This window comes from Mustela putorius, unplaced genomic scaffold (genome assembly GCF_011764305.1).
Source record: "Mustela putorius furo isolate JIRA1106 unplaced genomic scaffold, ASM1176430v1.1 tig00004067_pilon_pilon_pilon, whole genome shotgun sequence".
Classification (NCBI taxonomy): domain Eukaryota; kingdom Metazoa; phylum Chordata; class Mammalia; order Carnivora; family Mustelidae; genus Mustela; species Mustela putorius.
The window spans coordinates 55,220-70,679 of record NW_025422198.1 but is presented as its reverse complement, the minus strand read 5'-3'; positions in this window follow the sequence as shown (position 1 = coordinate 70,679).

Sequence of the window (15,460 nt, the reverse complement as noted above, 5' to 3'; positions counted from 1 at the left end):
GTCTGTGCATCCTTGTCTTTGAAGGTACTTGAGTTTCTGCATATCCAGAGCCTCTTCAATCTACTGTCTGTGTCTTCCTGTCTCTGTGTACCCACAGATCTCTGTGTCTCAGTGCCTGAGAAACCAGCGACTGTCTCTGAGTGTTTGTACATCCCTTCTTCTGTGCATCACTGAGTTTAGTGCATTCTTGATTCATTACATGTCCTTGAATCTCTGCGTGTTCCCAAGTCTTTACGTGTACATGAGTCATCGTGCATACTTGAGTCGGCGTGTCCCTAAGTCATTACATGTCCCTGAGTCTTAGCTTGTGAACTAGCATCTGTGCATCTCTGTATCTAGGTGCCCATGAGGCCCTGTGTTCCAGGACAAGTGTCTCAGAGTTTCTATCTCTGTGCATCCCCAAGTCCTTGCATATCCCTGAACCACTGTGAGCCACTGGAAGGTGTGTCTCAGGGTCTCTGCATTCCTGCATCTGGGTGTCTCTGAGCCTCTGTGTTGCAGTGTCTGTGCTCCTGAATCTGCATAAGCCTTCTTCCATGTACCTTTTGTTGGTGAGTCTCTGAGTCTGTGCATCTCTGGGACTTTGTTCTCCATGTCTGTGATTTGGTATTTACTGCCATTCCCCATTTACTTCCCCCAGTTTTGGCCAAGTTTTGGCCAGTTTTGCACTTCTTTCTTTCTTTCTTTCTTTCTTTCTTTCTTTCTTTCTTTCTTTCTTTTTTAATTTATTTGACAGACAGAGATCACAAGTAGACACAGAGGCAGGCAGAGAGAGAGGAAGGAAAGCAGGCTCCCCACTGAGCAGAAAGCTGGATGCGGGGCTCGATCCCAGGACCCTGAGATCATGACCCAAGCCGAAAGCAGAGGCTTTAATTAACTGACGCAACCCACTGAGCCACCCAGGTGCCCCCCTGCACTCATTTCTTGATGTTGCTGTGACAGTGCCTTAAGTTCTTCGGTGACTCAATACCCCTATTTCTCAGTCCCTGCCTCATTTTCTCTAGGTTCCTATGGCTGTGTTCTTGTTTCTATGGGTCTATTTTCCAGGGTGCCTCTCTGCATCTGTTTCTCTTACCTTTTTGCTGTGACCCTGCTTTTGTTTTGATCCGATTCACCACCTCCTTGTTCCTGCCTTGCTGCTTGTGCCTAGTGTCTGATCAATGTCTTTTTATTTTAAGTTTCTATTAAAATTCCAGTTCGGTAACATACTGTGTAGTAGTACTTTCAGGTGTACAATATAGTGATTCAACACTTCCATACATCGCCAGTGCTTATCACAAAAAATGCTCTCCTTAATCCCCATCACTTATATAACCCACCCCCACCTCCTGGTAATCATCAGTTTGTACCCTATAGTGAAGAATCTGTTTCTTGGTCTCCCTCTTTCTCCCTCCTTCCTTTTGTTCATTTGTTTTGTTTCTTAAATTCCACATGAGTGAATCATACGGTGTTTGTCTTTCTCAGACTGACTTAGTTCGTTTAGCATAATGCTCGGTTGCCCCATCCATGTCATTGCAAATGGTAAGACTTCACTCTTATGGGTGAGTAATATTCCAATATATATGTATACCATATTCTTCTTTATCCACTCATCAGTCGATGGACACTTGGGCTGTTTCCATAAGTTGGCTATTGTAGATAATGCTGCTATAAACATTGGGGTGCATATATCCCTTCAAATAAGTATCTTTTGGATTTCATGGGTAAATACCTAGTAGTGCACTAGATGGATTATAGGGTAGTTACCCCTTTAACTTTTTGAGGAAAAACTGCATACTGTTTTCCAGAGTAACTGTACCAGTTAGCATTCCCACTGACTGGTGTAAGAGGGTTCCCCTTTCTCCGCATCCTCGCCAACACCTGCTATTTCCTGTGTTCTTAATTTTAGCCATTCTGACAGGTGTAGGGTGTAGCTCATTGAGGCTTTCATTTGTATTTTTCCTGACGATGAGTGATGTTGAGCATCTTTCATGTGTCTGTTAGCCATCTGGATGTCTTCTTTGAAAAAAAAAAAATGTCTGCTCTTGTCTTCTGCCTATTATTTTTTAAACTGGATCATTTTTAAACTGGATCATTTATAAGTTCTTCATAGATTTTAGATACTAACCCTTTATCACAGGTGCCATTTGCAAATATCTTCTCCCATTCTGAAGATTGCTTTTTAGTTTTGTTGATTGTTTCCTTTGCTGGTCAGAAGTGTTTTATCTTGAAGTCCCAATAGTTTATTTGTGCTTTTGTTTCCCTTGCATCAGGAGACATATCTAGTAAGAAGTTGTTATGGCCAATGTCAGGGAGGTTACTGCCTGTGTTCTCCTGTAGGATTTTGATGGATTCCTGTCTCACATGGAAGTCTTTCATCCATTTTGTGTATGGTGTGAGAAAGTGCTCCAGTTTCATTCTTTTGCATGTTGCTCTCCAGTTTTTCCAACACCATTTCTTGAAGAGACTCTCTTTTTCCCATTGGATATTCTTTCCTGCTTTGTTGAAGATTGGTTGACCATGTAGTTGTGGGTCCATTTCTGGGTTTTTAATTTCAGTCCCATTGATCTATGTGTCTGTTTTTGTGCCGGTACCATATTTGCTCGATCACTACAGTTCTGTACTACAACTTGAAGTCCACAATTGTGATGCCTCCAGCTTTGCTTTGCTTTTTCAAGATTGCTTCGGCTCTTTGGGGTCTTTTGTGGTTCCATACAAATTTTAGGACTGTTTGTTCTAGCCCTGTGAAAAAAATGCTCTTGGAATTTTGATAGGGATTTGCATTAAATGTGTAAATTGCTTTGGGTAGTATAGACATTTTAACAATATGTGTCCTTCCAATCCATGAGCATGGAAAGTCTTTCCATTTCTCTGAATTGAAGTCCTCTTCAATTGCTGTCATTAGTGCTTCATAGTTTTCAGAGGGCAGGTCTTTCATGTGTTCCGTTAGGCTTATTCCTAGGTATCTTGTGCTTTTTGGCACAATTGTAAATGGGGACAATTCCTTGATTTCTCTCTCTGCTGATTCATTACTGGTGTATAGAAATGCAACAGATTCCCATATATTGGTTTTCTTTTTTTATGTCCTGTTACTTGACTGAATTCGTGCATGAGTCCAAGCAATCACTGGGGGGAGTCTCTTGGGGTTTTGATATCGAGTATCATGTCTTTTGCAAATAGCGAAAGTTTTACTTCTTGAGGATTTGGATGTCTTTTATTTCTTTTTGTTGTCTGACATCTGTGGCTATGACATCCAATACTATGTTAAATAACGGTGGTAAGAGTGGACACCCCTGTGTTGTTCCTGACTGAAGAAGGAAAGCCCTCAGTTTTTGCCCATGGAGGATGATGTCAGCTGTGGCTCTTTCATATGTGATCTTTAGTATGTTCAGATATGTTCCCTCTACTCAGCTGATGGTGTTTTTCATGAATGGATGTCCTACTTTATCAGATGCTTTTTCCGCATCTATTGAGAGGACCATGTGTTTCTTATCGTTTCCTTTACTAACGTGGTGTATCACTTTGGTTGACTTACAAATACTGAACCACTCTTGCGGCCCAGGAATAAATCCCACTTGATCCTGGTGAATGATTCTTTTAATGTACTGTGGGATTGAATTTGCTAGTATTTTCTTGAGAATTGTTACATCCATATACATCAGGGATATGGGCGTGTAGTTATCTTTTTTTTTTCCTGGAGTCTTTGACTGGTTTTGGAATCGGGGTAATGCTGACTTCATAGAATGGAACTGGAAGTTTTTCTTCCATTTCTATTTTTTGGACTAGTTGAAGAAGAATAGGTATTAAGTCTTCATGTTTAGTAGAGTTCCCTTATGAGGCTATCTGGCCCTGAACATTTGTTTGTTGGGAGATGTTTTATTACTGATTCCATTTCTTTGGTGGTTATTGGTCCATTCGAGTTTTCTATTTCTTCCAGTTTCAGTTTTGGTAGTTTATATGTTTCTAGGAATTTATCCATTTCTTCCAGGTTGTCCAGTTTGTTGTCATATTGTTTTTCATATATCTTCTTACACTTACTTGTATTTCTGTGGGGTTGGTTGTCATTTCTCCTCTCTCATTTGTAATTCTATTTGGGTCCTTTCTCATTTCTTTTTTATAAGTCTAGATAAGGGTTTACCAATTTTATTGATTTTTTTTCAGAACCATCTCCATCTCCTCATTTCTTCGATCTCTTCTGCTGTTTCTTTAGTTTCTAGGTCAGTTATTTCTGCTCTAATCTTTATTATCTCCCTTCTTCTGCCAGCTTTAGGCTTTGTTTGTTGTTCTTTCTCCAGCTCCTTTAGGTGCAAGTTTAGGCTGTTTATTTGAGATATTTCTTGCTTCTTTTTTTTTTTTAAAAGTTATTTATTTATTTATTCATTTGACAGACAGAGATCACAAGTAGGTAGAGGCAGGCAGAGCGAGAGGAAGGGAAGCAGGCTCCCCGCTAAGCAGAGAGCCCGATGCGGGGCTCGATCCCAGGACCCTGGGGTCATGACCTGAGCTGAAAGCAGAGGCTTTCACCCACCGAGCCACCCAGGTGCCCCTCTTGCTTCTTAAGGTAGGCCTGTATTTCTATATACTTCCCTCTTATGACCACTTTTACAGCATCCCAAAGGTGTAGAACTGTCATGTTTTCATTTTCATTTGTTTCCATGTATTTTAAAAATTTCCCATTTAATTTCCTGGTTGGTCCATTCACTGCTTAGGAGCATGCTGTTTAACCTCCATCTGTCTGTGGTCTTTCCAAATGTTTTCTTCTGGTTGACTTCAAGTTTCATACTGTTGTAATGAGAAAAGATGCATCGTATGATCTTGATCATTTGGCACTTCTTGAGGCCTGACCCAATATGTGAGCTATTCTGGAGAATGTTCCATGTGCACTCCAAAAGAATGTGTATTCTGCTGTTTTTGCAATGAAATGTCCTGAATATATCTGTTAAGTCCATCTGGTCCAGGGTGTCATTCAAAGCCAGTCTTTCCTTGTTGAGCTTCTGCTTAGGTGATCTGTCCATTGCTGTAAGTGTAGGGGTGTTAAAGTCTCCTACTATTACTGTGTTATTATCAATGAGTTCCTTTATGTTTGTTGTTAATTGTTGTATATATTTGGGTGCTCCCAAGTTGGGGGTATAAATATTTACAACTGTTAGATCTTCTTGATGGATAGTCCCCTTTACTATGACATAGTGCCCTTCTTCATCTCTTGTTACAGTCTTTGGTTTAAAATGTAGTTTTTCTGATATAAGTATTGTTACTCCAGCTTTCTTTGGATGTCCATTTGCATGATAAATGTTTCCCCATGCCCTCACTTTCAATCTGAAGGTGTCTCTAGGTGTACAATGAATCTCTTGTAGACAGCACATAGATGGGTCTTGGGGTTTTATCCATTCTGACACCCTATGTCTTTTGATTGGAGCATTCCATCCATTTATGTGCAGACTAATTATTCATACATATGTATTTGGTGCCCTTTCGTTGCTTGTTTTGTCATTGTTTCCAGACATTTCCTCTGTTCCTTTCTTGTCTTTGTCACTTTTGGTCTTCCCTTCCCACTCGAAGTGTCCTCTTTAATACTTCTTGCAGGGCTGTTTTAATGGTCACAATCTCCTTTGGTTTTTGTTTGCCTGGGAAACTCTTTATCCCTCCTTCTATTCTGAATGATAGCCTTGCTAGATAGAGAATTCTTGGCTGCACATTTTTCCCATTCAGCATGTTGAATACATCATGCTACTCCTTCCTGGCCTGCCAAGCTTCTGTGGAGAGATCTACTGCTAGCTGGATGGGTCTTCCCTTGTAGGTTAGGGATTTCTTTTGTCTTGCTGCTTTGGGGATTTTTTTTTCTTCACCACTATCTTTTGCAAATTTCACTACAATATCGTCTTGGTGTTGGCCTGCTTTTGTTGATTTTGTTGGGAGTTCTTTGTGACCCCCAGAACTGGATGTCTCTTTCCTTTCCCAGATTAGGGAAGTTTGGGGCCATTAATTCCTCAAATAAACCTTCTGTCCCCCCTTCTCTCTTCTTCTTCTGGGACTTCTATGATATGAATGTTATTATGTTTGATGGAGTCACTGAGTTCCCTCAGTCTACTGTTGTGTTCCAAAATGTTTCCTTCCTTTTTTTTTTGTTCAGCTTTATTGTTTTCCATAATGCTATCTTCTATATCACATAGTCATTCCTCTGCTTCTTCCATCCTTGTGCTCATTACATCCAGTTTCGAATCTTAGTTCTTGAATTTTTCATTTTGGTCTGACTGGTGTTTAGCCCTTTTATGGTTGCACTAAGGGTCTCCCTGATGTCTTCCAAGCTTTTCTCAAGCCCAGCTAGTGTCCTTATGATTATTGCTTTAAATTTGGGGTCTTGTATATTACTTATATCTGTTTTGATTAGATCCCTGGCCAGGACCTTTTCTTGTTCTTTCTTTTGGGGTAAATTCCTCCATCTTAGCATTTTGCCTAGGTTTCTGTCTTTTTCTGCATGTTAGAAAAGCCTGCTGTGGTTCATGCTCCTGCAAGTAATGGTTTTACAGAGAAGGGTTCATATAAGGTCCAGGACCTGGTGCTTCAGGAAGTGTCTCTGGCATGTGCTATGTGCCCTCTGGTGCTGTGTTTTGGCTGCTCTATCCCTCAAGCCAGTGGTCTGCAGAGGTTCTCCTTGCCTGCAGTGGGGGATGTTTGGATCTTGGCCAGAGTGTGGCGAGTTTTAACTAGTCGTGCTCCGGTCTGCTTGTTAAAAGGGACCTGATGTTTTTTCCACTAGAATGGAACATTTACAGAATTCTGTGGTCCCTAGACATCCTGTGTGCAGGGGCTTCCATTGCTCTTCTGGGGATGTGGCCCACTGAGCTGGTCTTTAAGCACACTTGCCCAAGAATGGCAGTAGTATGGGCAGAGCACAGGGAGGCAGGACTTGGTAGAAGCAGGTAAGGCAGCCAGTGTTGGCACTATGGTGTTTACTGAAGTTAGTTTATGCTGAGGGGCGGGACAGAGAAATGGTGCCAGCCAGCTCCTTTGTCCCCAGAGACAGGAGTCTGAGAGCCCATGCCTGCTGCTCTCAGGACAGCACTTTCAGAGGAGCAAATGATCTCCCCTCATGCATCCCAGGCTTTTTTTTTTTTTTTCCCAGATCACTGCTTCCACACTGTCTGTCTCTGGGTTGCTTGTCTGCCTGGAGCAGTACAGTGCACCTTGGGCTCTATCTCAGCCACACCTGATGATTTTTAAAATTCCAAACCTCAGGGACCTGATGTGGCAGGGACCCATGCTGGTCCTCTGGGGAAGAGTGTCACAGTGGTGGGACTGACACAGGTGTGACCCAGAAAGGCCGTCATGCCAGAGCACAAGGGCACGGTATTTGGAACAACGCAGGCTAAACAGCCAGTGTCTGGGTTTGCTGCCCTCAGCAGGTGTCTCTGCACCTATGCTGAAGGGCTGGGGAGAGAAGTGGTGCCTACCAGTTCTTTTGTCCCCAGAGAGGCCATGCCACCGTTTGTGGATGCACTCCAAAAACATACAAATAGTCCCTCCCCATGCACCTGAGATGATCCACAGATCATGCAGTCTGTCCCAGGGTTGCTTGCCTGTCAATGGCTTTGGAGAAGTGTTCTCTTCATGCATATCCCTGTGTGCTCCACTCTTTCCTGCCTTTCTCTGCAGCCAGGGCACCCTCCCCTCTACAGCTGCCATGCCCCCTTTCTTCCACAAACCACATCTCTGTATTTCCTACCTTCCTCAGTGTGGCCTCTTCTCTCCCTCTAGCGGTGTAGTCTGTTCTATCAAACCTCAGGTTGATTGCTTGGGTATTCAGAATGATTTGATAGTTATCTAGCTGTGTTCAAAGGATGAGGCAATTCTAGGGTCCTCCTACTATGACGGCAGCATAGTCTCCCATCAGTGTCTTAGAGTTTACAGGGAACATCTCTTTTACCTTTATGGTTAGGTTTATTGCTAGGTATCTTACAGTTTTTCCTGCAAGTGTAAACGGGATTGATGTGCTGCTTCATTATTGATGTATAGAAGTGCAACAGAGTTCTGTATGCTGATTTTGTATCCTGCAACTTTACTGAATTTGTGCATCAGTTCTAGCAATTTTTTGATGGAGTCTTTTAGGTTTTCTATATTACGCCATGTCATCTGCAAGTAGCGAAAGCTATACTTCCTCTATCCTGGTTTGGCAGGTTTTTATTTCTTTTTGTTGTCCGATTGTTGTGGCTAGCACTTCCAAAACTATGTCAAATAACAGTGGTGAGAGTGGACATCACTGTCTTGTTCCTGATTGTAGAGGAAGAGCTCTCCGTTTTTGCCCATTGAGGATGACAGTGGCTGTGGGCTTTTTGTATTTGGCCTTTATTAGGTTATGTTCCTTCTACCTTAGTTTGTTGAGAGTTTTTGTAATGAACGGATGTCCTACTTTGTCAAATGCTTTTTGTGCATCTGTTGAGAGGATCATGTGGTTCTTCGCCTTTCTTTTATTAATGTGGTGTATCACATTGATTGATTTGCAGAAAGTGAAGCATGGTCACAGCTCAGGAATAAGTCCCACTTGATCGCGGTAAAAGGTTCTTTTAATGTATTGTTGGATTAGGTTTGCTAGTATTTTCTTGAGAATTTTTGCACCCGTGTTCATCAGGGATACTGGCCTGTAGCTCTCTTTTTTGCTGGAATCTTTGTCCGGTTTTGGTATCGGGGTAGTGCTGGCTTCATACAACGAATGAGGAAGTTTTCCTTCCTTTTCCATTTTCTAGAATCGTTTGAGAAGAATAGGAATTAAGTCTTCTTTAAATATTTGCTAGAATGCCCCTGGGAAGCTGTGTGGCCCTGGACTCTTGTTTGTTGGAAGTTTTTTTGCTTGTTTGTCTGTTTGTTTTATTAATGACTCAATTTCTTTGCTGGTAATCAGTCTGTTCAAATTGTTCCTTTCTGTTTCAGATTTGGTAGATAATATATTTTTTAACATCTTAATTTTGATTTTATTTTTTCAGTGTTCCAAGCTTCATTGTTTATGCACCACACCCAGTGCATCACGCGATATATGCCCTCCTCAATACTCACCACCAGGCTCATCCCCTCCCCCCATCCCCCTCCCCTCCAAAACCCCCCAGTTTGTTTCTCAGAGTCCACAGTCGCTCATGACTCATCTCCCCCACTGACTTCCCCCAATTCACTTTTCCTTTCCTTCTCCTAATGTCCTCCATTTTATTCCTTATGTTCCACAAGTAAGGAAAACCATATGATAAATGACTTTCTCTGCTTGACTTATTTCACTCAGCATAATCTCCTCCAGTCCCGTCCATGTTGATACAGAAGTTGGATATTCATCCTTTCTGATGGTGGTGTAATATTCCATTGTCTGTGTGGATCATATCTTCTTTATCCATTCGTCTGTTGAAGGGCATCTTGGCTCTTCCCACAGTTTGGTGATTGTGGACATTGCTGCTATGAACATTGGGGGTACATATGGCCCTTCTTTTCACTACATCTGTATCTTTGGGTAGATTGTATGTTTTTAAGAATTTATCCAGGTTGTTTTTCTAGGTTGTTGGTATATTGTTGTTGTTGTTTTTATAAAATTCTCTTATAATTGCCGATATTTCTGTGGTATTGGTTGTCATTTCTCCTCTCTCAACTGTGACTTTATTTGGGTCCTTTCTCATTTCTTTTTTATAAAAGTCTAGATAGGGGTTTACTGACATTATTAATTTTTTTCAAAGAACCAGCTCCTGGTTTCATTGATCTGCTCTATTGGTTTGTTGTTGTTGTTGTTGTATCTGTGTCATTTAAATCTGTTCTATTATTTCCTTCCTTCTGCTGATTTTAGGCTTTGTTTGTTGTTATTTTTCTAGCTCCCTTAAGTATAAGGTTAGGTTGTTTATTTGAGATTTTTCTTGCCTCTTAATGTAGGCCTGTATTGCTATATACTTCCTTCTTATGACCATTTTTACTGCATCCCAAAGGTTTTGCACTATTGTGTTTTCATTTTCATTTGTTTCTGTGTAATTTTTAGTTTCTTGACCCATTCACTCATTAGTAGCATGTTGTTTAACCTTCATGTACTTGTGATCTCTCCGTTTTTTTCCCTTCTGGTTGACTTGTGGTTTCATAGTGTTGTGGTCAGAAAAAGTGCATGGTATGATCCCGATCTTTTTGTATTTGTTGAGGCATGATTTGTGACCTAGTATGTGATCTATTCCAGAGAATGTTCCATGTGCACATGAAAGGAATGTGTATTCTGCTGTTTTAAGAGGAAATGTTCTGAATACATCTGTAAAGTCCTTCTAGTCCATGTGTCATTCAAAGCCGTTGTTTTCTTGTTGATTCTCTGCTTAGATGATCTGTCCATTGCTGTAAGTGGAGTGTTAAAGTCCCTTACTATTATTGTATTATTGTCAATGAGGACCTTTATGTTTGTTATTAATTGTTTCATTGGGGATCCTGTGTTGGGTCCATAAATGTTTCCAATTGTTAGATCTTCTTGCTGTATTGTCCCCTTTATTATGAATCGTGTCATTCTTCTCTTGTTACAGTCTGGTTTAAAGTCTACTTGGTCTGATACAAGAATCAATATGCTGGCTTTCATCTGACATTTTTTTGTGTGAGAAATGTTTCTCTAGCCCCTCACTTTCAATCTTCAGGTGTCTTTAGGTCTGAAATGTGTCTCTTGTACGAAGTATATAGATGAACCTCATTTGTTTTTTGGTTGTTGTTTTTTTTTTCTCATCCACTCTGACACCCTGTGTCTTTTAATTGGATCATTTAGTCAATTTGCACTCAGAATAATTATTCATAGTATGTACTTATTGCCAATTTTTTACTTGTTTTTGTCATTTCTGATTGACCCTTTCTTGTCATTATCATCTCTCCTTTGCAAAGAGTCCCTTTAGTACTTCTTCCAGGGCTGTGTTATTGGTCATGATATCCTTTAGTTTTTGTTTGTCTGGGCAATTCTGTATCTTTCTTTCTATTCTGATAGCCTTGCTGTAGAGTATTCTAGGTGGCAGATTTTTCAATTCAGCTCTTTGAATATATGATGCCACTCCCTTCTGGCTTTCTGTTTCACGTTTCTGTTGAGAAATCTGAACCTAGCCTGATGTATCTTCCCTTGTAAGTTAAGGACTTCTTTTGTCTTGCTGCTTTTAACATTTTTAACTTATCACTCTATTTTTCAAATGTAATTACAATATGTCTTGGTGTTGGCCTGCTTTTGTTGATTTTGATGGGAGTTCTCTGTGTCTCCTGGTTCTGAATGGTTGTTTTCGTCCCCAGATTGGGGAAGTTTTTAGCTATTATTTTCTCAAATAAACTTCCTGTCCCTTTTTCTCTCACTTCCTCTCCTGGGATTCCTATGATACAAGTGTTATTAGGTTCGATGCTGTCACTGAGTTCCCAAAGCCTTTTCTCATGATCCATAGTTCATCTTTCTCTCTTCTGTTGAGCCTCATTATATTCCATCATTCTATCTTTATACCACTCATTCATTCCTCTGATTCTTCCATCCTTGTGGTCATTCCATCCAGCCAGTTTTGAATCTCAGTTATTGTCTTTTTCATTTCTGTCAGGTTGGCTTTTAACTCTTTTATCTCTGGAGTAAGGGTCCCTGAACTCTTCCACTCTTTCCCTAGCCCAGTGAGTATTCTTATGTTTGTTGCTTTAAATTCTCCCTCACTCATGTTACTTATATATGTTTTGCTTCAATTTCTGGCCACGGCCTTATTTATTTATTTATTTATTTATTTATTTATTGCATTTGGGATGAATTCCTCCATGTGACATTTTGTCTAGGTCTCTGCCTTCATCTGTATGTGAGAATAGATAGCCAGTTATGATTCCTGCTTCTGAGAGCAATGGCTTTATGAAGAAGAGGTCATGCAGTGTCCAGGGCCTGGCACTTCAGTGAGTGTCTCTGGTGTGTGTTGTGTGCACTCTGCTGGAGTGTTTTGGCTGATCTATCTTTCAGGGTAGTTGTCTGCAGAGGCTCTCTCTGCCTGCGGTGGTCAGTGTTTGGTCCTTTGCCAGAATGTGGTGAGTTTTAAGCACGTGTGCTCTAGCCTGCTTGTTAGATGAGACCTGATACTACCTGAACTGGAACTGAAGCGCTGAAGAACTCTCTGGCTGGAAGATGTGGTGTGGGCAGGGGTTTCTTCTGGTCTTCTGGGAAGGGGCCCTCTGCATTGGGACTGGAGCAAGTTTGACTGAGAAGGATAGTCTCTCCAGTGTGCAGGGGTGTGGGGCTTGGTGTAAGCAGGTTAGGCAGCCAGTGTGGGTGCTGTGTTGCTTCCTGCAGGTGGCTCTGTGTTTATGCTGTGGGTCAGGGGAGGGAAATAGTTCCAGCCAGCTTCTTTGTCCCCAGAGCAGCATCTCCACGAATACTGGCTCTCAGGGACACACTAGGAGAAGAACAAACAAACCCTCCCACTGTGTGTCCCAGGTGCTTCTCAGATCACTGTTTCCACACTGTCTGCCTTCAGGTCCTTTGCCTGCCTTCTCTTCAGGAGCAGGGCAGTGCCCACCAAGTCTATTCCAGCCAAGCCCACTGACCTCTAGAACTCCAGCCTTTAAGCCCCCTTGGTTGCAAGAACTCATGAAATTCAGCCACTCTTGCTTTCCAGGCCAGTGGCTTTGGGGATGCATTCTCTTTATGCGTTCCCCTGCATGCTCCTCTCTCTTACCCTTCTCTGTGACCACAGCTCCCTCCCCTCTGCAGCACCCAGGATTCTTTTCTCCCCTAGTCCATGGATCCCCACTTCCTTACCTTTTTGGATGTGGCCTCGCTTCTCCCTTTAGTTGTGGAGTTTGTTCTGTCAGTCTTCAGGTCTCTTTCTGGGGCATTTAGGATGATTTGATAATTATCTAGTTCTGATTGTGTGCGAGGTGAGCACAGCATTCCCCTACTCTGCTGTCATCTTGTCTTCTCCTACTCATGGCTTTTTTTATTTTTGAGCCACTCTCTGTGTCCCTGTGCCTGATTCACTGTCCCCATCTCTTCATTTTTGGCCTTGCCTGCCTATTTGTGTGATTCTGTTTCTGGGTATCCCCAGGTTTATTTTTATTCTGTGTCTTTGCCCCCCTGCATCTCTGGATAGATTTCCTTGTCACCGTGTCTCTGCCCATTTGTTTATGTTCTGTGTGTCCGTTCCTATGTGTCTAGGTTTCTTTGTTCCTATCTTGATCCTTCCAGACATGATCCTGTGTATCTGTTCCCATTTCTACCTTGTATCCATATGGCTGTGTTTGTGGATTCACATCCCCATGTCTACTTATTCTGGGATGTGTATGTGTGTGTGTGTGTGTGTGTGTGTGTCTTTCTCTCACTCCTTTTCTAAATTCTTGTGTCCCTATGTCACAGTGTCTCCACTGTACCTGGGCCTCCAGCTTGCCTGTCTTTATGCCTCTCTGTTACCTAACCTAACCCTAACCCTTATGTCTTGGCTGGTGTTTGTCACAGTTTGGGTGTCTGCATTCCCATGCTTTTGTCACTGGATCTCTGAGTATATAAATTTGTGCTCCAGTTTGACTCTTGGTGTGCTCCTCTGCATGCGCCCATGTCCTTGGGTCTTTGTTACCAAGTCTTGGTATAAGTAACATCTCTGTTTCTATGATTTTGTAGATCTGTGGTCTTGTGTCTCTGTTTTCTTCTCCCATCCCCTATCCCATTTCTGTCAGTTACCATGTCATCATGTCTCTATGCTTCTACTTCTTCAACCTTGGTATATTTGGGCTATGGTTTTGACCTATGTCTCCCTGGTTACTTCTGTGTCCTTGTGTCTCTATGTGTCACTGTGTGTCTCGTCTCCTCTGCTTTTGTGTCTGGGTCTTTGTGAATATCTCTGTCTCTCTCTCTCTCTTGCTCACTTTCTCTCTTCTTAAGACTTTTTTTTTCAGTAGTTCAAGGAGAATTTTCTTTTCTTTTCTTTTCGAATTTTTATTTAAATTCTAGTCAGTTAACATGCAGTGCAATATTGGTTTCAGGAATAGGTTTCAGTAATTCATCACTTACATACAACACCTAGTTTTTGTTTGTTTGTTTGTTTGTTTGTTTGGTTTGTTTTGTTTTTGAGATCATCTCTACATCCCAACGTGGGGCTTGAACCCACAATCCCGAGATCAAGTGTCACGTGCTCTCCTGAGTGAACCAGCCAGGAGCCCCAGAAAAACTACTTAAATGACTGAGGGAGTTACAGATATTTGATGAAGTCTGGAGTGTTTGGGGGAGGGTGGGAAGGACATCTGAGCCAAGATCTAAGTTGTGATCTAGAATTTGAGTGGCAATGCAAAAGATGAGCATGGTAGACAGGGACCAGGGCAGGTAAGTTCAGAGCAATTATCAAATAGAACAGCTTGAGAGAGGTCCCATAGTGGAGTTGGGGTTGAGGCAGGGCCCATTAGGGAACGGAGAGGAGGCCAGGGTTGGGGGGTGGATAGAGTTCAGAGAGTGAGTGGGAAAAAGTGAGGTCAGAGGGGTATAGGATAGAGGGCAGATCACGTAGGGCCTTGTCGGGTATAAAAAGAACTTTGGGCTTCATTCTAGGTAAGATGGGAAACTCTTGAGGGGGGTTAAGTGGGAGCGGGACATGAAGTAATCTTTGTTTTTCAATAATCCTTTTGCTGCTGAGGAAGGATGGCAAAAAAAAAAAAAAAAAGAAGAAGAAAGGAAGAAAAGAAAGAAAGGAAGGAAAGAAAACAAGCAAGCAAGCAAGAAAAAAAATATCCCGAGAGAGGGAGCAGGGAGGGAGACCAGTGAGGAGAATGGAACAGTTTTTTCTATGGTAGACATGATTGTAGTCTGCCCTAAGATAGTGACAGTTGAGGTGGTGAGAACTGGGTGCATTTAGCAAATATGTCAGAGGCAACATTGCCAAGAATTGAAGATGGATGGGATATTGGCAGGTGGTGAAGGAAAGGGGCATGTCAAGGATCTCATGCCCAAATCTGTATCTTGGTGACTTACTGCCACCACCAACTAGTTCTAATCCTGCCCTATAATGTCTCCCAAGAAATGTTGCTCTTCTTAGGAAGAGAGAACAATGGAGTGGTGGAGCACATTCAGTCTGCAACCAAATGATGCAGGCCCAAATGATGCCATCCAATGATGCAGGCCTAGTTGTGTGACATGGAATAAGTTACTTCAGTTCCCTGCACTTCAGTTTCCCCATGAGTAAAATGCAGGTATCCACAGGTTGTGTGTGTGTGAGTGTGTGTATGTGTATTAAATGAGGGACTAAAAAAGCAATATATAGACAAGTACCTGCACATACGAAGGACTAAAAAATGTTAACCTTTGTTACTTCACAGTCTTTAGGAAATTTAAGGATAATTGTTATCTTTTCCAATTTGTGTACCCCTCTCCTTAAGCAGGGCTATATATAGAGCACAAAAGAACTAATCAGACCTGCCTTACCCAGTGATGCCTCCAGTTAGAACCCTGTATCCCTACCCTGTCCTGGAAACATGAGCAATTCTGTTGTCCAACAGAGCAAATGTCAAAACC